The sequence below is a fragment of the Eucalyptus grandis genome, chromosome 2 (genome assembly GCF_016545825.1).
Source record: "Eucalyptus grandis isolate ANBG69807.140 chromosome 2, ASM1654582v1, whole genome shotgun sequence".
In the NCBI taxonomy this organism is placed as follows: Eukaryota; Viridiplantae; Streptophyta; class Magnoliopsida; order Myrtales; family Myrtaceae; genus Eucalyptus; species Eucalyptus grandis.
The window spans coordinates 10,173,171-10,199,233 of NC_052613.1; the positions used below are offsets into that span (position 1 = coordinate 10,173,171).

Here is a 26,063-nt window from a genome sequence, read left to right on the forward strand (position 1 = left end):
GTATTTTGTCTCCAAAGAAAAAAAATTTCCTCCTTTCTTACTTTCCTTCAAAAAAATTCGGACAGCAGGTTTCGAAATTTTTAAGAAAACTCTGAAATAAGTATCCATGATTTTAATTGTTTATATTTGTATGTCTCGTGAGATATTGAGTATTCTATATGAAACAAAAATCGAATAGCACGACTCGTTGAAAAATCAAAAGTGAAAAATAAAAATCATCCTCGCAGAGGGAACCCTGGTTTTTCTCCTTGCCTCGCGGCCCTTGCTTCCCTGACTGCTTTGCTTTCCTTGTAACCAGAGTTAGTTTGCCAAAAGACAAAGAAACAATTTCACCCAAGGGTGATAAAAGATCATAAATAAAAGAATAAAAGAATGAATACATAGAAATTTCTAAAACTCATATTCAAAATATAATCTTCAAAATATAATTGGGTCCTAAAACTTTTAAAAAGTACAAATAAATCTAAAAATTAATACAAAAATATAATCGAGTTCCAAAACTTTTAGGAAGTGCAATCAAATTCTATAACTTATCGAGTTGATGCAATCTAGTTATAAAACTTATTAGTACATTTTAATTGTTAAGTTGGAAAGTTTTTAATCTCAATTGTACTTTCACAACAAATTTTTAAAGTTGATTGTACTTTTTTTTTTGAAAATTTCAAGATTTAATTATATTTTCGTGATAAGTTTTAAGGCGTGAATAAATAAAGAAAATCAATAACTGAAAAGGCTCATATGAGATCTAGAGTGGTCGGTTAGCCAAATACTAAACTCTGCGCGTCCCTGAGCGTTCCCTAAGTTTCCAGCTGAAAATCGTAACTGCCAGCCGAAGCGACGAAACTCGCCCCGCATTGCAAATCGGTTTTAATGGGGTCATATCCCGTGCAGCTTTCATCCGGTGTTGCTGTATCTGTCTAGCAGTCGATTCGCGCACGCGTCGCGTTCTTGAAAAGAACTCTCTGGGCTCTGCTTCGGTCCGAGGCTTTCTTGCGGATTGATTCGGTTCTGCAAGGTCAGCTTCTTGCTCTGTCTTGCGGGTCATGCGCTGTTCGACTCTTCGTTTCTGGTTTTGGGTTCGGAGAGAAATGGGTTGCTAGGGAATGATCTTTCTTGCACGGTGTTGCTACGTTCTTGAAGACGGGAGTGATGAAGCAAAACTATAAATTTCGGCTTACTCTTGGCTCTGTCTTCATGTTCACTAACTTTATGTCATCTAGTGTATTGAGAGACAGACGAGGGGTTTTAGTAATCTCTTGAACTTTACTTTCTGGAGAGAAATTTTGTCTACTTGCAACATTCTAATCTACTAGCAACTATTCTCCATTATGACTTTTCAAGCTAAACAACAATGTCTACCGATCTATAACTAAATATGAGCAGTGAATTTTTTATTTTCAGCACTGGGTAAGTGGTACAGTTCTAGCGAAAACATTGTCTTAGGTATCATGCCTTGTTTAACCATCTGTGGGTTTGTGGCTTTCAAGATCACTTGATAAGTATCCAGGTGTTTTTTGAGTCCCACGCTTCGCATGTGAATCCTTTGGTAATCTGAGTTCTCATGAGTTTTCATGGCTTTTGGTTTTCTTTTTTGCTTCCATAGTAATCGATTCTGTTGTGCGGCGCAAACAGGAAGGAAATGGCCTGGATTCGGTTTTGGGCTGGGCACGTGAGAATGGTCATAAATCTATTTCTTAACATAAATATTTTTCTTTTTCCTGTTTTTTTGCTTAAACAGAAAAGCATTATGCCTTGCTAAATTAAAGAGGAGGGTCGACTTTGATTCGTTTACTAGATTATGACCACGTAAATCTGCTTCTAGATATTGATCTACACCATTATTATATAAAGTAGAAAGATGTTACTATTTTTAAGGAAGAGATCTCAATCGTTTTTTTTATTCTTCCACTGAAATTTGCAAAATATTTTTCTTAAAAATAATCGATTGTTTTGCTTGACATAAATAATTAGTCGGGGATGGAACAAATGCAATTAGTTTTAAGGACTTTTCTTTTCAAATTAAATCTCATATGTTTTTCTAGGACCCACACATACCTAAAATAGCTAAGGAGCTTCCCGGAAGGTGACATTAGCCAATATAATCCAAAAAACGAGAATTTTGGACTATGAAACAGAGCAGGGGCTTCTAGACGGTGGGGCCGTTCGACATAAACGATACAATCCACCTCCTCGTGCTCGGGCTGAAATGCAAGAGCCAAGGATCGGAGACGCGGTTACGAGAGAAGGAGAGCGCACGTGAAGAATCAAATCGCCTCCCGGTAAAGATGCCAATCGCTCTTCTAGCCAAAAAAGAACCGGGACGGAGGCGCTGCTTCGCTGAAATTCACTAACAAAAAAGCTCCCCGGGGTGGGGGACGGGATGCGGTTTCGAGAGAAGACTAGCTGAAACAGCATCCAAGGAATCGCCCTCCCGTAAAAATGCCAATAGCTGTTCGTTTTGCAAAACAAAAAAAAAAATGGCGTCCTTGGAAAATATTTTCCTCAGCTGAACTTGAAAACAAGCTACAAAATATCTTCTACTGTTTGCTAAGAAAAATCTTTTCCTCCATGCACTCTATTCAATAATTTCTTTTCTTTTATTTTATTTTTTCGATCAAATTTTCCTTTTCCGTTTCTTTTTGTTTCTTTCATTTTCTTCTTCTTCCTTAGTCAATTGTTGACCATGACGACAGTCGACAAGGCTCCAGCTTGCTAGATTTCGACGAGATTGAGCCTCGCTGTGTCCGACCAAAAGTGGGAAACATTTTCCTCAATTTTAGAAGACTTTTTTTCATGGATGGAAAATATTTTTCTCGAGCAATTTGTTTTCTGTGAAATGAACGCCAAAAAATTCGAAAAATGTTTTCCGAAAGTTATTTTTATGTGAAATAATATTACAATCAAAACTGGAAGAACTTTCGTTTCGGGGATGGATCATATTAGTTATTCATTTTTGAATTCTACCTTAATTTGAAATGAAGTGGATTTATTTCAATATAGTTTTGGTCTTAGCGACTTACACTTCAAATGATAATTCCATTAATCAGGTGTATTATCCTTTAAATTTGCTTCCAAATTAATCGATTCGGCTGTGTAGGCACACAAAAATGCCGGACATCGAGTTGGGATCTCCTGCCCTCAAACCCATCCAATCAGGGCCGCAGCAAAGCATAAGCATGACTGGCTCATTCTTTTGCCTATTTTGGTGATAGAAGCCATCTTGCTTATGACAGAACCCTTGCGTCGTCTTGTTATAGAAGACACGATGACCGACATGAACGTCCCTCCACTAAAGACCAACAGTGTGCTCTTTTGGGCTGTCCCGGTGAGTGTTCTCGCTAGCTCTTGATATATATACACTCCACAGGTGCTGCCATCTGCAAATCTCCGTCCTCTAGGTCAATTTCTCTCTCTCTCTCTCTCTCTCAAGAAGACTAATCCCGACCATTTGTCCTGGGCAGATTCTCGCCATAGTGCTTCCGTTCGTCGTCTTTCTCATTCACTACTTCACCCGCGACGACGTTCATGACTTCCGTCCAGCGATCTTTGGTGCTTCCTCTATGCTTTCCATGGATTTAGACGAACTCTGTTCTTCCTCCAATATTGTTTGAGAGAACCTTTAGCTGACGTGGAGAATAAATGCAACCTGCAGGGATTATATCTTCCGTGGCTTTGACTGCGATGATCACCGACGCCTTGAAAGATACTGTTGGACGACCGAGACCAGACTTGTTCTGGCGAAGTTTCCCTGATGGAACAGGGGTGAGTTCCGATCCTCTATGCTGCAGGCATTTGGTTTTTGCTTGACACCCCCCTCCCTTCCCCAGGCGTAAGCATAAGAATTCTCTTGCGTTATTCAATTCCTTAAAATTCCCATGGTCATTCGCATGCCAGGTTTTTGATTCTATGATGAAGAATGTCATCTGTCATGAAGATAAGGCTGTGATAAAGGAAGGCTACAAAAGCTTCCCCAGTGGGCATACCTCTTGTGAGTATACGTGAAACGACTGGTTTTTTTTTATCATGCTCGTGTGAAAACATAAGAGAATGGATTGATTCGATTCTCGTAATGCGTCTTTCTTCAATCAATTAATGTCTACCTTGTTCCTGAGTTCTCGATAGGAAAACCTGGATAGGAAAAACAGCCAATACTTTCTTAATTTACTTGATGCCATACTTCTAAACAATTCTTGCCCAAATGGTAAAGATCATGATACTGGAATTAGAAAAAACGGAGCAATCTTTATATATCTGCAGGTTTTATTTTTTCTGGAGTGCCAGATTGGTTTATATATTTGACTCAGGAATTTGCAAAGCTCAGTATGGTTCATGACCTTTCAGAACGAAATGAAAGATGTCAGTCGATATGATGCAGCGAATGTCGAGGCTATCTAAACTTAAATGGAAATCTCTTGACAATTCTCAAATTAATGGCAAAAGCAGACAGTAACTTGAGACAATCGGCTTTCTTAGTCGACTTTTCTTTTCATTTTTTTTTTTTTTTGGTTCATATGGTATGACTGTGCAGAAGGCTCATTGATTGTCGACATACAGGGTCCTTTGCAGGTCTCGGTTACCTTTCATGGTATTTAGCAGGGAAAATTAGAGCATCCAACCATCAGGGCCACATTGCAAAACTCTGCATCCTCTGCATCATACATTTCCCTTTGCTTATTGTGGCCCTGTTGGCCATATCCCGTGTCGATGACTATTGGCGCCAATGCCAGGATGTATTTGCCGGCGCTCTTTTAGGTTAGTATTAGAAGTAGCATGAATGATCAAAAAGAAAATGTCATGTGAATTATTCTTTACAGATGAAATACATAACTTTCGTCCACAACCTTTCCAATTTTTTATAATGCAGGTTCAGTCGTTGCAGCATTTTGCTACTTGCAGTTCTTTCCTTATCCAAATGATATGAATGGTATGTCTATTCGCTTTGCAGCTAGCTCATACAGTAAAGCTTCAAAAATAGCAACTTCTTTCTTCTAAGTCAAGCTCTACATGGTTTATATCCTACTTCAGCGCTATGTTCCTATTATTGTTCATCATTAGTATGTCATAAGAAACTTCTCGGGACTTAAAATGATTGGACGGCACAGCAGAGTCTAGTTCACATCTTTCAGTTCGTTGTCCGGTATGCCACTCATCGACGCCTGTAAAATGTTCATGCAGGCTTGGAAGAGAGAAATGGGGCTCATTCTTCAGCTTAAAGGGTTAACTCTTCACCTCCGCAACAACCACAAGTCGAATCTTCATTTACGGGATGAAATAATGGCGTGGAAAGTAGGGGTGTCAATGGGTCGGGTCGGGTCGGGTTGCTGTTTTTTTTTTTTTTTTTTTTTCTTCTCAATCTTTATAGATGTAGTGTTAAACCTGAGGCAAGCATATGTAATAGTGACGTGAAGAAAAGTTACCATATTTCTGTTTCGCTTGACTAATCGATTTAAAGCAGCTTTCTTCTGGGTGCTTGGAACCAATGCTTCTGTCAAGGACTGTGCTGCTTTGTTAAATTCAACCTGCATAGACACATTGAAGCCTTTAGCACAACCATCTATTGTATTGATATTCCCACCATAAACCTGCAGACAATGGACATATAAATAAATAAAATGACGTGAAACCTAAGACAACATAAAAGGAGAAGTCCATGAATAACCTCGATCGTTTTTTTCTTGTATAAAGCTTCATAAACATGTTTGTCTAATTCAGGGGTGAAAAACTCCTCGGAATGATCACTTTGAACCTGGAAAAGAAAACATATCTGTTTTCAATGTACCAAACATGCCAAAAAGGGAGGACAAAACTAATAGTCGATCTCCATTGACGCATGAGGAGGAGGCCTAGTTAACATTCTGTTCTTCCAAACAAAGTAAATCTGATCAACATACATCCTCTTACTATAAACTTGGATGAACGATGGACCGAACTAATTGACTCCTAATGCAATGGACTCCTACCCCGTAAAAACAGGGATGATAAATTATGAAACCCTTGGGAACACAGAGCAAACAACAATCCCTCCAAACTAAAGCAGAAACTGAAAGTCCTGGTTCAGAAAATTCTTGTGGATGGATAAACGCTCTTCGATTGGTTTTACAGAGTTAAACGCACGCATTGTCTCTTTAAGTTGTTGCAGAAGTGGCCATCATGAAGACACAGCAAAAACTTGGATGAACAGAACAAAGCACCAGGCAATTTAAAACTAAACTATGCACCTCACAATGTAATGAGAAATGCCCTCTGTTTATATTGAAACAACAAGTAGTGTACATCAAGATGAAATCTAAGAAACAGAAGCCCGCATGAGAGAACATGGAGAGCAGACGAGGATGCGCCTAATTTTTCTCATACGCACATTAGTCCGAAAGCCCTATCGTTCATCCAAGTTCAGCTTGACTTCTGAGAGAGAAAGCTGCCGAATCTCTTCTTTCTTGGCAAACACCAATTACACAAATCCGACGACAACTCTCCGATTCTTGTTCAGCTTCCTAAATCCAACTCCACCAGACGACTCACCCCATTTCCCGAAATCATCCAAAGCTAAAGAAGACGACGCAGAGAGACCCATCAATCATTTTAGCTATAAATTTCGGCAGAACAAGAACTGCCGCACTCGCTCGACATGAAAACCAGACAACTCGCAGGAAACAAAACAAAAACGAAAACCCAGGAAATCAAGAAGCAGCGGATCAAACCTATATAGAGCGTAATCGAGGACTACAGGGGAGAAGCGAACCTTGAAATTCCACTGGAAGCTGTATCGGAACTCGGGGTCGAGAGCCGACTCGTCCTCCTCCTCGGCGTCGCCGGCAACGATCGACAGATTTGGCGGCGGCTAGGGTTCCGGCGTTGAGACGAGGGGTGGCGACGGCGACGGCGAGGCGGAGGCGCGTCGACGGACGGCAACGATTGACTGATTCGGCGGCGGCTAGGGTTCCAGGCCTTCCGGCAGTCGTGAGCGACGTCGGAGAAGAAGGCTGAGCCGAGAAACATACGCGTTTACTGTTTAGTGTTTATGTTTGCCTATTTGGATTTGGGGGTTATTGTGTTTCGGGTCGAAACAATGTTCCAACCCTATCCAACCCTAAACATATATTGTTTGTTTGTTTTATATTTGTCTCTTAAACAATATTAAGACCCAAAACAAGTATAATACTTGTTACGTGTTCGGGCCAGGTCGGGTCAGGTTTTTTTGACACCACCGGTAGAAAGTACAGAATAAGGCTTGCGAGAGCATGATACTACCCCTGTTTTGGATGCCATGGAACCTGTTATAAACCTATTTCTTAACCCTTATGCGATGATTTGAGCCTAGTAAATGAATTTAAATGTAACCTTTTTTTCTTTTTTTGCTTAAATAAAAAAGCATTATGTCTTGATTCTTCACCAGATTATGATCACATAGATCTGCTTCTAGTTATTGATCTACACTATTATTATATAAAATAGAAAGAGCTTACTACTTTTAAGTGAGAGATCTCAATCGTTTTTTTTTTCTCTTCCACCAAAATTTGAAAAATGTTTTTTCTAAAAATAATCGCCCGTCTTGTTTGAAATAAATTATCAATCGGCGAAAGATGTTTTCATTGTAGACAACAATGATATATACCATTTTGCTTTAGCGTGCACACTATTTTGCTTTGGTGTGCTTTAAAAAGAGGGTTGTTATATGCTGGGTTCACAAAGATATGAGAGAAAATTTCTTGGTCATGAATTCATCTCCTCCATCAGATTGAAAAAATATTCCTACCAAGCCAATTTTCAATTAATTTTTGAAAAAAAAAAAAAAAGAAAATCTTGAAAAATCTGACTTTGGCTTCAATAGATACAACTAACAATATCAAGAGAAATCATCAATAAATATCACACAATATTGAATTTTTTTTGTATGGAAGGAATTGGGCTCAGTTGCCAAAGATCACGATATATTTGCAGTACTTTGCAAGTTGCAGGCCTTCTATTTGCAGTACTTTTGACTGCGGTGATTACCGATGCTATAAAAGATGCTGTTGGACAATCAAGACCAGACTTCTTCTGTCGGTGTTTCCCTGATGGAAAAGGTGAGTTATGATCCTCATAATTCAGTTGGTTTTTGCTTAAAATCCCCCCGCCCCCGTTCATATGCATGCCAGGATTTTGATCCTACAACAGAGGATGTTATCTGTCATGGAGATAAGGCCGTAATAAAGGAAGGCTACAAAAGCTTCCCCAGTGGGCATAGCTCTTGTGAGTATATGTGAAATAACTGGTTTTATATCATGCTTGTGTGAAAGCATAAAAAGGGTCAATTTAAATATCATAACGTGGCTTCCTTCAATCGAGGGTTGATGAAGCATCGTTCTAGCCGGGCAAGGGCTAGCCACCCTCGCGCAAGGTCAACGACCGCTGGTAGCCCCTTCAGCAATGGGCAATAGTGGCAGAAGTGCCCACCGATGAGCCTTACGGATCTTTTTTCTTCTATTTTTGTTTTTTAATAAAATTGTAGATTTTATTTTAAAGTTTTCTAGTCTAATTTAAATTATAATACTAATCAATTCCATGTAGAAGAGAGAAATTAATTTAAAAATTCAATGTCAATATTTTCTATTAATCAAATTCACGATGTCAACAAAAAGACTTGATCGTAAAAAGAGCGCTGACTTTGACTTCTTCCTAGACTATGATCACATAAATCTATTACTAGTTATTGATCAACACTACTATAAAATAAAGTAGAAAGAGCTTACTACTTTTAAGGAAGGGATCTCAATCGTTTTTTTCTTCAATCAAAATTTAAAAATATTTTTCTTAAAAATAATTGTTTGTTTTGTTTGAAATAAATAATTAGTTGGCGAAAATTATTTTCATTGCAGACAGCAATTTTTGTGAAATAAAAGCAATTATTTTTGAGGATTTTTCTCGTTCAAATTAAATCTCATATGTTTTTTCTCTTCATTTGTAACATTTTGTAGTAAACGGAGCTTCCCTTGAAAATGAGATTAGCCAATATTGCTGGGGTGTTTGGCAACCCATCCCGGTGCTAGTAGCTATATACCGAAACTATATTTCTTCTTTCAAAACTATCCTCAACAATTTTTTAATATTCCAATTTTGTCCCCCTTACTGTTCATCTTTTTTGGAGAAAAGGTAGCGGACGGGGGTGGCCCGCGAGGCTAGATTGGGTCAGTGAGGGGCCGTTGAAGTCGTGGCTGCGTGGGTCGTCCCACCGTTGGATGGGAAAAACCCTCCTCCCTCCTTGGGGTCCGCCTCCCCCACTCCACCGCTGCTCCATGCTCGAAGGAAAGGTTGGGAACCGCACCGGCCACGTTAAGCCACAGGGGCGCTCGCGATGACGAGGAAAGTGCCCCGAAAGGTATGGAGCCTGCTTAAATAATGGAGTGGGGTCCTTAACTTATCAACAAGACGATGACCATCTTCAATACAATAATCACAAATTATATAAAAAGAGACCGATAATGCATGGAAACCTACGACCATTTTCTTTTCGTTTTTGTACTCAACAACCTTGTTAACAAAGATCTCTTTGCTTATTTTGATTATGCACCAATCATAACATTCACTTAAAATGTGATGCGCACATAATTCATTCAATTTGAAGGGCTTACGCAAGAAATTGGAATCAAATGCATCTGACGATGGCAGATTTGTGTGATCATGCTTGAGGATGGTTCTAAATGGAGAAATAATTTTTGGGAAGAAAAGTAATTGATTGTTGTCGGATTGATTGCTTGTTTGAGAATTCGTTGATGGAATCGGTAGGACAAAAGCTGCCATCGCTCGCTCTTTCTCGTCAGAGACGGAATTCCACGATGATTGAAGAGCTACAGCTACCGGGGCAGGTGATGTTCTCTCTTGGGCACGCGGTCGATTCGCAACAATGGACCACCCCCATGCACGTCGCATTCTCGAAAAGAATTTTGCTTGCCACTGCTTCGCTTCGAGGCTTCTCGCAGATCGAATGGAGTTTCGCGAGGTTCAGCTTTTCTTCGACCTTCTCCCTCTCTGCCTGTGTCCTGCGCTTTTGAATCTATTCCACCATTCGTTTTTGCTTCGGCTTTTTGGATGAAATGGATTCCGAAAATGAGCTAGTTCTGTTGAATTGGGTAATTGCTGTTGTAATATCAAGTTAAGCAAGGTGCTTCGGCTTTTTCTAAGAAAATGATAATATTTTCCGATTGGTCGATCGAAACTTGAAAATGAATTAGAAAATATTTTCCACCATTCGCTAAGGAAAATCATTTCCTCCATGCACTCCTTTTGATAATTTTTTTAAATCAAATTTTAAATTATTTTTTCTTTTCTTTTTCTTTTCTTTTTTTTTTTCTTCTTTTCCCATGGCCGGTTGCTAGCCACTATGATGGCCAATAACCCGCCAAAGGTGACCTTTGAGTCTATGGCTTGTGGTTGGCGAACGCCAAGGAATGAGAACAAGAAAAATAAAGAAAATGAGAAAGAAAAATAATATAAAACTCGATTTTTCAAAAAATATATAAAAATAAAAACGGAAAGAAAAATAAAAGTAAAAGGAAGAGGTGCTTTGTGAAAAAGAAAAAGAAAAAAAGAAGTGAGGTGAAAAAAGATCTGGCAAGACGAACGTAGTTCATTTGACCTGGGTAACTTCTGAAAGCAAAGCAATTTCTTTTCGTTGTCTTTATTGTTAATGTCATTGTCATCCCTCCGATCCTCGCAGCTTCTCAGGGGTCTGCAGGACGTTTCATGCTTCAGTTTTCATTATGGCGCTTTCGCCGTATAAGCTTATATAAGCGACCCCTGCACGTTGCATTTAGGAAGTAATACTCTTGGCTCCGCTTCGCTTCAAGGCATCTCGCAGATTGATTCGGTTTCGCAAGGTTCGGCTTCTTCCACTATCTCCCTCTCCCTCCCTCTCGCTCTGTCTGTGTCATGCGCTTCTGAATCTATTCAACCTTTCGTTTCTGCTTCGGCTCTTCGGATGAAATGGATTCTGGAAATGATCCTTCTTGCTTGCATGGGTGTGTGCGCGTCTGGTAACGTTCTAACTTGAAGATGAAGCCGATGAACCCAAAAATATCGATTTCAGCTTTCCGACAGACTTTTTTTGGTTTCTAACTTTGCATGTGTTGTTGCTGTTGCTTTTTTTCTCGTTCGACGAGGCAAAGGGCTACTTCGGAAACAGACTTAAATGGTTTGGGCCTTCCCGACTACAAACTTGTAGTCACTCTTGCTCTTCACCAACTCCATATCATCCCCAGAAAGACGGGGTAAACGGTACAGTTGTAGGGAAAATATCGTCTGTCCTAGCTAACTTGCTGCTCTGTTTAGCTATCTGTGTGGTTCCTGGCTTTCAAGATCGCTTGTTTAAAGTATCTAGGTGCTTTTCATGTCCCACGCCTCGCGTGCGAACCCTTTCGTTTATCCGACTTTTCCGTGGCTTCTACATTTCCTTCTCCTTCCAAAATGATGGATTCGGCTGTGCAGGCACGCAAAATGCCAGACATCGAGTTGGGATCTCACATTCCTCGATCCCTTCGATTCAAGGTGGCAACGGCACATAAGCATGACTGGTTGATTCTTTTGCGTCTTTTGGTGATAGAAGCCATCTTGCTTATGAAAGAACCGTTTCGCCGTCTTGTTGGAGAAGACATGATGACCGACATGAAATACCAACACTACGCTCTTTTGGGCTGTCCCGGTGAGTGTTCTCGCTAACTCTCGAAATATTCACTCCACAGGTGCTGCCATCTGCTATGTAATCTCCGTCCTCATGGCCAATCTCTCTCTCTCTCTCTCTCTCTCTCTCTCTCTCTCTCTCTCTCTCGAAAGAAGACTAATCCCGACACTTGTCCTGGGCAGATTCTCGCCACAGTTCTTCCGTTCATCGTCTCTCATTTACTACTTCACCCGCGATGACGTTCATGACGTCCGTCCAGCGATCTTGGGTGCTTCCTCTATCGTTCCCATCGATTTAGACGAACTCTGTTCGCCCTGAAATATTGTTCGAGAGTATCTTTAGCCAACGTCGAGAATGTATGCAAATTGCAGGGGTTATATCTTCTGTGGTGTCGACTGCGATGATTACCGATGCTCTGAAAGATACTGTCGGACGACTGAGACCAGACTTGCTCTGGCTGAGTTTCCCTGACGGGATAGGGGTGAGTTCCGATCTTCATGCTGCAGGCATTTGGTTTTCGCTTAACACCCTCTGCCTTCCCCTGAGATCAAATTTCTTCGAATAAACCGCTACTCGTACAGGCATAAGCAAAAGAAATCTCTTGCGTTATTCAATTCCTTAACTTCCGATGGTCATTCGCATGCCAGGTCTGTGATCCTATAATGAAGGATGTCATCTGTCATGGAGATAAGGCTGTGATAAAGGAAAGCTACAAAAGCTTTCCCAGTGGGCATACCTCTTGTGAGTATACGTTAAATGACTAGCATTTTTATCGTGCTCGTGTGAGAAGATATAAAAGGGTTGATTCAATTCTTGTAATGCGGCTTTCTTCAACCAGTTGATGTCTATCTTGCTTCAGAGTTCTCCTCGATAGGAAAACCTGGATAGGAAAAACAGGCAGTACTTTCTAACGTCACACTCGACTTCGCCCTCTTCGCTGGGTCACCAGTTTTCTTAATTTTACTCGATACGAGACTTCTAAACAATTCTTGCCCAGATGCTAGAGATCAAGATACTGGAATTATAAAAAATGGGGCAATCTTGATACATCTGCAGGTTTTTTTTTTGGCTGGAACGCCAGATTGGCGTGCAAATTTGACTCCGGAATTCACACAGCTCAGTATGGTTCGTAACCTTTCAGAAAGATGTTGGTCAACGTGATGCAGCCAATGTTGAGAATAGCTTAACTGCAATTAAAATCTCTCGACAATTCTCAAACTAATGGCGAAATCAGACAGTAACCTGAGACAATCGGTTTTCGTAGTTGACTTTTCTTTTTATTCTTTTGTTTCTATGGTATAACCGTGCAGAAGGCTCATTGATTGTCCACATCCAGGGTCCTTCGCAGGTCTCAGTTACCTTTCATGGTATCTAGCAGGGAAAATTAGAGCATTTGACCGTTGGAGCCACATTGCAAAACTCTGCATCATACATTTCCCTTTGCTTCTTGTGGCCTTTGTCGCTATTTCCGGTGTCGATGACTATTGGCGCCATTGTCAGGATGTATTTGCCGGCGCTCTTTTAGGTTAGTAGCAGAAGTGGCATGAATGATCAAAAAGAAAAGGTCACGCGAATTAGTCTTTACAGATGAAATACATAACTTTCATCCACAACCTTTCCAATTTTTCGTATTGCAGGTTCGGTCGTTGCTGCGTTCTGTTACTTGCAGTTCTTCCCTTATCCAAATGATATGAATGGTATGTCTGCATGCTTTGCAGCTAGCTCAAACAATAAAGCTCCGAAAATAGCAACTTCTTTCTTTTTAAGTCATGTCCTTCATGGGTTATATCCTACTTCAGCTGTATGTTCATATCATTGTTCATCATCAGTATGTCATAAGAAACTTCTCGTGATTTAAAATGATTGGAGGACACAGCAGAGTCTAGTTCGCATGTTTCAGTTCATTGTCCCGTACGCCACTCATCGACAGTTGTAAAATGTTCATGCAGGTTGGGCGCCTCGTGCATTTTTTCATACGATGGAAGAGAGAAATGGGGTTCATTCTTCAGCTCAAAGGGTTAACTCTTCTCATCCGCAACAACCACAAGTCTGAAGCTTCATTCACGGGATGAAATAATGGCATGGAAAGTTCGGAATCAATGGATATGCTATTGTCCCCATGACTGCTTGCATGATTTTCCTGTCCAAAACTTATTTATATGACAAGCCTAATGTCAAGACTTGACTTAAACCGAGTGATCGATCAGATGCATCGGTTAAGAGTTTATCTGCGACACGGGCTGGTGTCTAAACTCGACTTAAACGGAGTGATCAAGCCGCAGCGACTGGGCTTATACAACTACTTGTAGAGAAAGCTCAATTGCAGGTTTCGGCACGAAACCATGCTTTTAGTAGCTGGACGTGCTTTGGTCGAATGTTTGTTGGAGGCAGCTATAAAGCACACCTTTGAATCATTTATACGATGTGTGTTGAGCTTGGTCCTTCCACTTAAGGCAAGTCTCTACCTATCACTCGTCATTACGGTTTTAGAACGGCGTCCTCTCCTTCCGGCTATCAAATATTGATGAATGCGATGCGTCCAAACAAACTCTGTTCCTGAAGAGAGATTGTCTAAGTACGTTGTCAACATAGCCAATAATTCAACCTCCCCCCCCAAAAAAAAAAACATAGCCAATCAATGCGGAAACGAATTCTACTAGAGATTAAGCGATACAACGAAAATTACAATTACACTCGAATTGCTTAAATACTCTCAGTGTTTCCTAAACCCTAATAATATCAAATAACTCATGCAGTATTTAGTCCTACAATTTTTTGATAAATAATCTTTTCATTTTATGATGGAATTACACGCAAATCTTAAACTCATAAAATTTAATTGGTTTGAACAATATTTCTTATTGGATGTCATTCACGAATAAACTCACGAAATAGCCCCGAAAGGCACTCGCTTGAGAAACTGTGCTTCAATATTTCTTGACCAACGAAAGCAACCCGCAGCCACGAGCACATATCTAGATGTATATATGTCTCTGTCCTAGGAACCCGAATCAACTGCTTTCGCCAACTTCAAATAGGATTTTATTTTCCTTTTTTTTTTTTTTAATTTCTATTTAGCGCATATATAAGTCACGATCAATCCCAACATTTTCTTTTTCTGACTTGTATTTCACGGTTCAGACTCCAACGTGAGGACAGTGGTGACAAGGCAATAGACGCGATCGCGACTGCTTTGCAGCACCGAGAAACGGGATGAATTTTTTGGATCCCACGCGCCTTAGTTATCTTTGCTCTAGAAATAGGGTTTTTTGCGCCCCTAGAACAGAGAGAGATTCTAAAGACCATTTTATCGACTTTTTATTTTTGTATTTTTTCATTTTGCGTGTCTGAATTTTTTCTTTTTCGGTTGTGCAGGGGATCTCTGACTCCCCGACCCTCTCCAGCGTAGCGGTGCAAACGGAAAGGAAATGGCCTGCCACAATTTTCCCGGGCCAATTCGGTTTGGGCTAGACATGTGAGAATGGATTGTAAACCTATTTTTTAACCCATATGTGATGGGATGAGTTCAATAGATGGGTTTAAATATAAATATTTTTCTTTTTTCCTTTGTTTTTTTTTTTTTTTTTTTTGCTTAAACAACAAAGCATTATGTCTTGCTAAATTAAAGAGTGGGGTTGGATTTTGATTTTTTACTAGATTATGATCACATAAATGTGCTTCTAGTTATTTATCTACGATTATTATAGAAAGTAAAAAGAGTTTACTACTTTTAAGGAAGAGATCTCAATCGTTTTTTTTTCTTCCGCCAAAATTTGCAAAATATTTTTCTTAAAAATAATCGATCGTTTTGCTTGACATAAATAATTAGTCGGGGATGGAACGGGAGTGATTAGTTTTAAGGATTTTTCTTTTTCAAATTAAATCTCATATGTTTTTCTAGAACCCACCGCTCCTAAAATCAGCAAAGGAGCTTTCCGGAAGATGAGATTAGCCAATATAATCCAAAAACAAGTATCTTGGACTATGGAATCGGGAGGGGCTGCTGGATGGCGGGGCCCTTCCCTTTGACGTAAATAATACGATCCACCTCTTCGTGCTCGGGCTGAAAAGAAAAAAAGAACGGGCGGACGCCGTTCTAAACAAGAGCTGAAACAGCACTCAATGAATCGCTTTCCGTAAAAATGCCAATCGCCGTTCGTTCTACAAAAATATGGCATTGTTGGAAAATATTTTTAAGAAAATGATTGATGAGAGAAAAGAACAATTCGAACAATATCAAATTAATGTAGCGAAATAAAATAATCTCCCCTCTTGTGAACACAAGATGATTCTTTTACGTGGAAAACCTTCTCGATGTGAGGAGATAAAAAACCACGAGACCGGAGTCTACCCGAAATTCTTCACTATCAACAAAATTGTTCTTCTCTAGCAAATACTAGAGGTACATAGCAGCAAAGACCTCAAGAACATAATTCTTGGCAATACACATGAATTTCACAAGAGATCAATGATAAATCTAACAAAAAACGTAGGTTTTGATCAATCCATGAAAAACCTGATGTTGGGAGCTTCAAATGAAAATCAAACCATTCAAATTCGATAAAATTGCGCCATGAACATGCTGACAAAATTCAGCTCAATCGGATCACGAATCGACCTCCAATGCCAACTTGATGTAAATCAGAAATTGCGCTAAATCTCGGATTTTTTGCTTTCTCTTTTTCTCTTATTTCTATTTCCTTTTGCAACTATCACTTTATATAAATAGTGAGAAACCCTATTTCCTCATATAACTTACCATATGAGCTTAAACTTTTTTTTAGGCTTGCAACTCATTGGGCTTCCTCCACATAAGAGTGAACCCAGCTAATAAATTTCTCCATCACAACAATGTGGAGGGATTCACCATCCCCTATCAATTGGCAATGTTCAAGTTTTCTCTTGGTAGAGTTTTCGTCATCATATCGAGCCATTATGATCCGTATAAATTTTCTCAAGTTCCAACAACTTTTCATCTAGAACATCTCTTATACAATGGTATCTAACATCAATATGTTTTGATCAAAAATGAAAAGATGAATTCTTACCAAGATAAATTGCGCTTTGATTATCACAAAATAGCACATACCTCTTTTGCTTGAACTCAAGTTCTTCTAAGAACTTTTTCATCCATAACATCTCTTTACTAGCTTCAGTGGTTGCAATAAATTCAGCTTCGGTTGTAGAAAGTGCAACACACTTCTGCAATCTTAACTTCCATGACACAACTCCACCCATAAAAGAAATCAAATAACCTAAAATAAATTTACGAGTATCAATATCTCCCGCCAAGTCGGAATCATGCATCCAACTAACTTAAGTTTCTCAGTCCCGAAATTGAGTTTCAAATTTGAAGTTCCTCGAAGATACCTCATAATCCACTCCACTACATTCCAGTGCTCTCTGCTTGGATTTGACAAATAGTGACTAACAACGCCAATTGAGTGCGCCAAGTCTGGGCATGTACATACCATCGCATACATTAAGCTTCTTATAGCTGAAGCATATGGAACACTTTCCCTATCTTTCTTCTCTTTATCAATCATAGGACTTTGCTTCATATTTAACTTAAAGTAGGTAGCAAGAGGAGTACTAACCACTTTAGCCTCGTCCATGTAAAATTTATGAAGGATCTTTTCGATATATTTCTCTTGTGACAAAAACAACTTTTTAGCATCCCTATCTCCGGTAATTCTAATGCCAAGAATTTGCTTCGCTGAGCCCAAGTCTTTCATGGCAAAAGACTTGCTCAACTGTTTCTTCAATAACTCAATTCTTGAAACGTTCCTGCCAATAATCAGCATATCATCAATATAAAGTAAGAGAATAATAAAATCATCATCAGAAAATTTTTGGACAAACACACAGTTATCCGATGAAGTCTTCTTATAGCCCTGTTTTGTCATAACTGACACAAACTTTTTATACCATTGTCTCGGTGCTTGTTTTAGGTCATAGAGACTTTTTCTTCAATTTACACACATAATCCTCTTTCCCTTTCACTTTGAAACCATCAGGTTGTTCCATGTATATCTCCTCCTCCAAGTCACCTCGTAAGAATGATGTTTTAACATCCATTTGCTCAATTTGCAAATCTAGGGTAGCTGCGAAGCTTAGTACCACACGAATAGAAGACATTTTCACTACCGGAGAAAATATATCATCAAAATCAATACCCTTTCTTTAATCGAATCCCTTAACAACCAATCTAGCTTTGTACCGTGGTTGTGAAGTATCTTGCTTCAACCTATATACCCACTTGTTCTTCAAAACTCTTTTACCTTTAGGTAACTTCACCAACTTAAAAGTATTATTATTATAAAGTGACTGCATCTTATCTCGTATAGCATCGAACCAATTGTTTTTGTACTCATTTTCTATTACTTCTGCATAGCACTCTGGTTCACTTGCATCAATCAATAATACATACTCATTTTCAGAATACCTGGTGGAAGGTCGTCGATCTCTAACGGGTTCCGGATTGGAACATGCAGTGGAACATCTAATTGAGCCTCTGGTTTAGGAATAGTATTATCTATTTCAACATGTTCAGGAACATGTGCGTTATTTGGAACATTGACTTCATGCTGCCCTTCATCAACCTGTGTAGGAATATTTGTAAGAGGAACTGGATCCAAATCAACCAGATTATCACTAACTTGTGGTGCTGAAATCATCTCTGCTTTCTCAATATCATCTATTGTTTGATCTTCCATAAACACAATGTCTCTGCTTCTTACAATTTTCTTTTCAACAATCATAAAATTTGTAGCCAAGCATATCCTGTCCGTAACCGATAAATATGCATTGTCGTGTTTTCACATCAAGTTTAGACCTCTCATCTTTGGGAATATGCACAAATGTTTTGCACCCAAAGACACAAATAATCATAAGAAACATCTTTGCCTGTCCAAATTCTATTAGGAACATCAAACTCTAAAGGAATGCATGGAGTAAGATTTAATACATGCACAACTATACTTAAAAGCCTCACCTCAAAAGGATCTAGGTAGCTTTGATTATGAAAGTAAGCATCTTACCCTTTCAATTAGTGTTCTATTCATTCTCTCATCTAAGCCATTTAACTGACGCGTCTTGAGAGGTGTCTTTTGATGTCAAATACCTTGTTGTCTGCAATATTCATCAAAAGGTCCAATATATTCTCCCCCGTTATCAGTTTTGATGCATTTCAATTTCTTTCCAGTCTATCTCTCAACTGAAGCCTGAAATTGCTTAAAAGCATATAACACTTGATCTTTAGTTTTCAAGGTATGAATCCAAATTTTCCTTGAAAAATCATCTATGAAGGTAACAAAATAAAGAGAGCTACCAAGTGATTTTGTTTTCATAGGACCGCAGACATCAAAATGCACTAAATCCAATATACTTGACTTTCTTGAAGGAGGGGAGCTTTTAAATGCAACTCTGTTATGTTTTCCCCGCTAAACAAGAGCACACTTCTTTAGCGTTGAACTTTTCAATCCTGAAAGGAGCTTCTTTTTAGCCAATATTGACAAACTCTTTTCACTGATGTGACTGAGCCTCTTATGCCATAATTCAGTTGCATCTTAGCTGTCTACTACATTAATTTTGTCTGTGGATAACTTTGCCTGCATAATGTACAACGAAGAATGTTTTTTACCTCTAGCCATAACAAGAGAACCTTTGGTGAGCTTTCATTAACCATTATTGAAAGTGCTGCAACACCCCTCATCATCCAACTTGCCTGTAGAAATCAAATTCAAGTGGATATTAGGTATATGTTTAACATTATTCAATACTAACCTTGTGCCATTGCTGGTTTTTAGGCACATATCACCAATGCCTACAGCTTGAGCTAGTCCATTGTTTCCCATCTTTAGAAATCCGAAATCACCTGACCTGTATAATGTAAAGAAATCCCTACGAGATGTAGCATGAACGGATGCACCACTATCAATTATCCAACTAGTCTCATGAGATACAAAATTTACCACATCATCATAAAAAATAATGAGAAAGTCTTCTTTAAGTGCAACGACACAATTGTCATCACTGTCATTATCACTTTTCTTCTCTTTACCTTTCTCCTTTTGTTTCTCAAATTTTAACTGGTGACAAAACCTTTGAATATGTCCCTTCTGATGATAATAATGGCACTCAACATTAGCAAATTTATTATACTTACCTCTGCTTTTGTCTCGACTTTTATCTCTATTTTTCAGACCTTGAGACTCATTTCTTCCCCTTTTCTTGACAACCAAGGCATCAGAATGTGAAGAGGGCGATCCTTGTGTCTTCCTTCTCATCTCTTCATTCAAAATACTACTTTTGGCCAAATCCATGGTAATCATACCATTTAGGGCAGAATTAGACAAAGATGTTCGAAACATCTCCCAGGAATCCGACAAAGTACCAAGCAACCATAGTGCTTGTATCTCATCATCAAACTTGATTCCCATCGTAACCAACTGATTTATAATTCCTTAAAAAGAATTTAAATGATCAGTCAAATAAGTACCATCTTGATATCTCAGAGCCATTATCTGTTTTATCCAAAATAACTTATTATTCCCAGTCTTTCGAGCATATAACTGTTCGAGCTTATCCCATAAACTACGTGCATGTGTTTTCTCAATAATATGGTTCAAAACATTATCATCTATCCACTGCCTAATATAACCACACACTTGATGATGAAATATAGACAATTCAACATCAGTTTTATTCTCTGGTTTCTTCTTGGCAAATATGGGCAAATAAAAATCTTTTACATATAAAATGTCTTCCATCTTCCCTTTTCAAATATGATAATTTGAACCATTCAGTATAACCATCTACTTGTATTCGTTTCAATTGTTTAACACAAGGTAGAAAAATCAAGCAATAACCAGATGTTCTGATACCACTCTGATGGGAGAACAATAATAATTCGAACAATATCGAATCAATGCAGTGGAATAAAATAATCTCTCATCTTGTGTAAACCTAATAGGAATCGATATAGTAGAGTAAAATAAATACCAATCATGCGAATACAAGACAATTTTTTTTTACGTGGAAAACCTCCTCGATGTGAGGAGATAAAAAACCACGAGACCGGAGTCCACCCGAAATTCTTCACTATCAACAAAATTGTTATTCTCTAGCAAATACTAGAGGTACATAACATCAAAGACCTCAAGAACATAATTCTTGGTAATACACATGAATTTTAGAAGAGATCAATGATAAATCTGACCAAAAATGCAGGTTTTGATCAATTCACGAAAACCTGATGTAGGGAGCTTCAAACGAAAATCAAACCGTTCAGATTTGATAAAATTGCTCCACGAACATGCTAACAAAATTTCAACTCAATCGGACCACGAATCAACCTCCGATGTCAGCTTGATGTAAATCAGATATTGCCTAAAATTCCAGATTTTCTCCTTTCTCTTTTTCTCTTGTTTATGTTTCCTTTTGTGACTATCACTTTATATAGATAGTAAGAAAACCATATTTCCTCATATAACTTATCATATGGGCTCAAGCCTTTTTTATGCTTGCAACTCATTGGGTCTCCTCCACATAGGAGTGAACCCAGCTAACAATGATAATATTTTGCTAGTGTTCAATTGAAACTTGAAAATGAGCTACAAAATATTTTCTACTGTTTGTTAAGGAAAATCTTTTCCTCCATGCACTCTATTCAATAATTTCTTTTCTATTATTTAATTTTTTTAAATCAAATTTGAAATTTTCGTTTTCTTTCTGTTTCTTTCTTTTTCTTTTTCTTCTTCCTTAGCCAATTGTCGACCACGACCTATGATCGGCCATAGGTGAGCTCTGTTGGAGAAATCTTTCTGGAATATTTTGAAGCTGACAAAACGTTTCTATCAGTTTAGTCTGAAGCTTTGCAGACTTTACTATTAAAGTCTGAAGACCTCCGGATTACCATACTCAAGACTCAAAGTCTATTCTCATTGACAATTTCTAATCCATTGAAGAAAGGCTATCCAGATCTACTTCATTAAGGATTTAGCCTTATCGACTAGAGAAGATCTCTTGGCTGGATATGACATAACGGATTTCTTTATTCAGATCAAGAATGATTAAAGATCCGATGATTGGCGAAGTATTCTTGGAATGTTATACTTATGGAAACCAAGATCCTGATTGTATGGGCGAGCATGATTGATGGGCTATCGACATGTTCCTCTAATAGCTCGAACAATCTTCTTAATTGATTTTGTCCAACGAGAGGATTGGAAGAATTCCTTTGGTAAGTGCCAACGGGTATGATGGCACAAAGGAGTATAAAAGGAAGACGTTCCAGGTGTTCGAGGTGTGTACGATAGAAGAATTCCAAAGTCCGAAGCTCTTTGATTCTTAGTCAATTCATTTGCTAAGTGAAATCTTGTACGCAAAAGAGAGTCTATACTTTGAGATATCTTGAGGAAGTGTGATAGAATATCTACACTGTAGAATCAAGGGAAAGCAGTGTTGTAACATCTCTTTGTTCATAGTGAAATCTAGCCAGTAGGCTGTCAGTGCAGAAGAGTGGACGTAGACTTGAAATAAGCCGAACCACTACAAACCTTGTGTTCAATTTTCTCTTCCCTACTCTCTACTTTACTTTGTTCTTAGTTCGTTTTGTTAACTAAATGAGAGCTTCATTTCTATTGTTTGCCTAGTATTGCTTTCATATCTCGAGAAATTATTTAAACACCTATTCACCCCCCTTTAGGTGCTATTACTAGCTATATCAATTGGTATCAGAGCTTGTGTACTCACTCTGTTTGAAGTGTTTTACTTCAGAGTTAAAGATCCATGGCTAGTATGCTAGCTCCAGGGCTGGTGGAAGGGCAGAGTAATACCAGACCACCGTACTTTGATGGAAAGGATTACAACATCTGGAAAAACAAGATGAAAGCATTTCTATGATCAAAGGATCCTCTGGAATGGGACGTTGTAGAAAAAGAAATCACTCCTAAAGCTGCATCTGTCACAGAAAGAGGAAAAGAAACTGTTGAGTCAAGTGAAATGACTCGGGAAGAGATAATCAAGAGACAAGCTCTTAATGCAAAAGCAATTTATTATTTATATTGTGCTTTATTACCTACTGAATATAATAAAATATCTTCTTGTGATACAGCAAAAGAAGTTTGGGATAGATTACATATCACCTATGAAGGAACTGATTGAGTGAAAGAGACCAGAATCAATATTCTCATTGGTCAATATGAAGCCTTCAAAATGAAATCAGGAGAATCTATAACTAACATGTTTAGTCGTTTTACAGAAATCGTGAATGGTCTTTAAAATCAAGGTCAACCAATTTCCGATCCCATGAAAGTAAACAAGTTACTGCGTGGACTCTCCAAGGATTGGAATCACATAAAGACCTCAATAAGAGAGACACAAAGAATCATGCCACTGTCTGTCAATGAGTTGGTTGGAATTCTTCAGTCTTATGAAGTGGAACGAATCAATGAAGACGAAGATCCTAAAGGTAAGAAATCCATTGCATTAAAATCCAATGATGATTATGATGTCACAGATTCTGAAAATGATATGAACGATGATGAGCTTGCTCTCATGATATAAAGATTCAGAAAGCTGAACAGAAAAGGAAGAAGATTCAATCCAAAGAAACGGAATTTTCAAAAGCAACAGGCCAAGTCTGTTGTTGATGATGAATCAAACAAAGATGTAGTCTGCTTTGAATGTAAGAAAAATGGACACATCAAACCCAACTGTCCTCTTCTGAAAAAGAAGAAAGGAAAAGCTGAAAAGTATCGAAAGGCTCTTAAAGCATAAACCTGAAGTGATACAGAGTGTGAAGAAAGTGATGATGATTATGCCAACATATGTCTAATGGCACAATCAGATTCAGATTCAAACTCCGAGACAGACTCAGATTCAGACAGTGAATTTGAGGTAAGTAACTTTAAAATCCTTGTTAAAGTTTCCAAATACATTGAGGAGCTGTGTTTTAATCTTAAGACTTCTCTTAAAAGGATTTCCGAACTTAAAAAGGAAAACTCTGCACTAAAATAACAAGAAAATATTTTGAAAGAAAAGTTGAAACATTTAGACACGAATGTTTCTACTCTTAAAGAAAGCAAAGATAATCTCTTGAAAGAAAATGCATTTTTAAAAATGACTAATCAAATATTTCAAAAAGATTCTCAATAGGATATGAGAAACTTGGAAAAATTCTTTCAGCACAAAGACCTTATTTCAACAAATCTGGTTTAGGAATGACAGCAGAAACCATTCATTTAATTGAATTTCCTAAAGTAAAGGAAAGAATTAAGCAGAGACTTTCAAAGACATTTTACAAAAATCATTTTCAAAAAGTATTTGTAAAACCAGTGGGTCAAAATGCTCTCAGATGTTCAAAATGCAATAGTACATATCATTTTGAAAAAGAGTGTCATATGATTTGGAAACCTGTTAAGAAAGTATGGGAAAAAATCGCATATCATACTAACACCAATGGACCCAAGAAAATATGGGTACCAAAGAAAATTTAAGTCTTTTTAAATGCAGATCACTATCAAGAAAAAGGTAAAATGGTATCTAGATAGTGGATGCTCAAGACATATGACATGAGACTCAAATTGCTTCATTAAGCTCGTTCAAGTAAATGGTGGAAAAGTCTCATTTGGAGGAAATAGCAAATGAAGAATTGTGGGATTTGGAACTGTAAAGATTGGAAAGCTCACAATATGCAATGTTTCCCTAGTTGAATGACTCAACTACACTCGCTCGCATTAGTCACCGTGTGATACTGGTTTCAAAATCAATTTTCAAGAGGGAATATGTTCAGGAACCAGTAAAGACTCTACTCAGTCATTCATGGGCCGAAGACATGGAAATATCTACCTCTTGGATGTGAAACTAGATGAATCGCAATGTCTAATCTCAATTCAAGATGAAGCAAACTTATGGCACAAAAAGCTTGGGTATATCAATATGAAGCAAATAGCCAAAATTTTAGCAAAGAAGCTTGTTCGTGGTCTACCCAAATTATCATACCAAAAGTCTGATCTATGTACACCATGCATACTGGGAAAACAGGTAATAAATTCCTTTAAACCAATAAATCAAGTTTCCACTAATCGTGTGCTACAGCTTCTGCATATGGACCTTTTCGGACCTACCAGAACTTAGAGTATTGGAGGTAAGAAATATTGCCTAATAATTGTGGATGATTACTCACGATTTACTTTGGTATATTTCCTGGCAAGTAAGTCTGAAACTTTCTCTTACTTTGAAAAGTTTGCAAAAAAGGTTCAAAATGAAAAATGGTATGTTATCTCAAGTATAAGAACAGATCATGGAGGTGAATTTGAAAATCATGATTTTACAAAATTCTGTGATGAATCTGATTTTCAGCATGTGTTCTCATCTCCATATACTCCAAAGCAAAATGGAGTTGTGGAAAGAAAGAATAGATCACTTCAAGAAATGGCTAGAACTCTTTTAATTGAAAGTAACATCTCTTCATATTTTTGGGTTGAAGCAGTTTTAACAGCATGTTACATTATAAATAGAGTTTTTCTAAGGCCTATTTTGGAAAAAACCCCTATGAGTTATTCAAAGGAAAGAAGCCTATTGTTTCATATTTTCATGTGTTTGGATGCAAATGCTTTATATTGAAAAATGCAAATAATAGAGTTGGTAAGTTTGAAGAAAAATCAGACGAAGGCATCTTCCTTGAATATTCTACCTCAAGCAAAGCCTACAGAGTCTATAACAAGAAGAGTCAATCTGTGGAGGAATCAATGAATGTCAAATTCCAGGATTCTATGCAAAATGAATCTGCTCAGACTCATCTTGAAGAATCTGAACCTGCTCCAGACTTTACAAAGTCTAAATCTCAAGAAGCAACTCAGACTCTAAAAGACCAGCAACAAATGGTTATTGAAGATTCGAATGAAGGAAGTGATCATCAACCTGACAAATCAACCATTAACTGGAAGCATAAGTCTAGTCATCCCAAAGATCTCATTATTGGCGATTTTAATGAAGGAATTCGCACAAGATCCAAAAGGCGCGAAGAGTCTAGCGCTGTGGCCCTTATTTTTGAAATAGAACTAAAAAGCATAGAAGAAGCTCTATCTGATGAAAGCTGAATTGAAGCTATACAAGAAGAACTCAGACAATTCAGTATTAATGATGTCTTGGAGTTAACTCCTAAACCAAAAGGTAAATCTATTATTGGAGCTAAATGGGTTTTCAGAAACGAGATGAACGAAAAAGGTAAAGTTGTAAGAAACAAAGCAAGACTCGTGGCCAAGGGATATACGCAAGAAGAAGGGATAGACTATGACGAAACTTACGCACCAGTAGCAAGGTTAGAAGCAATTCGATTATTACTTGCTTTTGCTTGTTATAAGAATTTCAGGTTATTCCAAATGGATGTAAAAAGTGCTTTTCT

General features: G+C 38.1%; 1 protein-coding gene and 2 pseudogenes across 1 annotated transcript in view; all 3 read left to right on the forward strand.

Annotated features, from left to right (window-relative positions):
* Positions 1-977: 977 nt before the first annotated feature.
* LOC104421906 (lipid phosphate phosphatase 2) overlaps positions 978-26,063 on the forward strand; it is a 68,696-nt gene continuing 43,610 nt past the window's right edge. Inside the window, exon 1 of the mRNA XM_039305405.1 lies at positions 978-1,015. The gene's annotated coding sequence lies outside the window, so the exon portion shown is untranslated. The remainder of the gene's footprint in view (positions 1,016-26,063) is intronic.
* LOC120290485 lies at positions 3,108-5,213 on the forward strand (annotated as a pseudogene).
* Positions 11,470-15,039, forward strand: LOC120290486 (annotated as a pseudogene).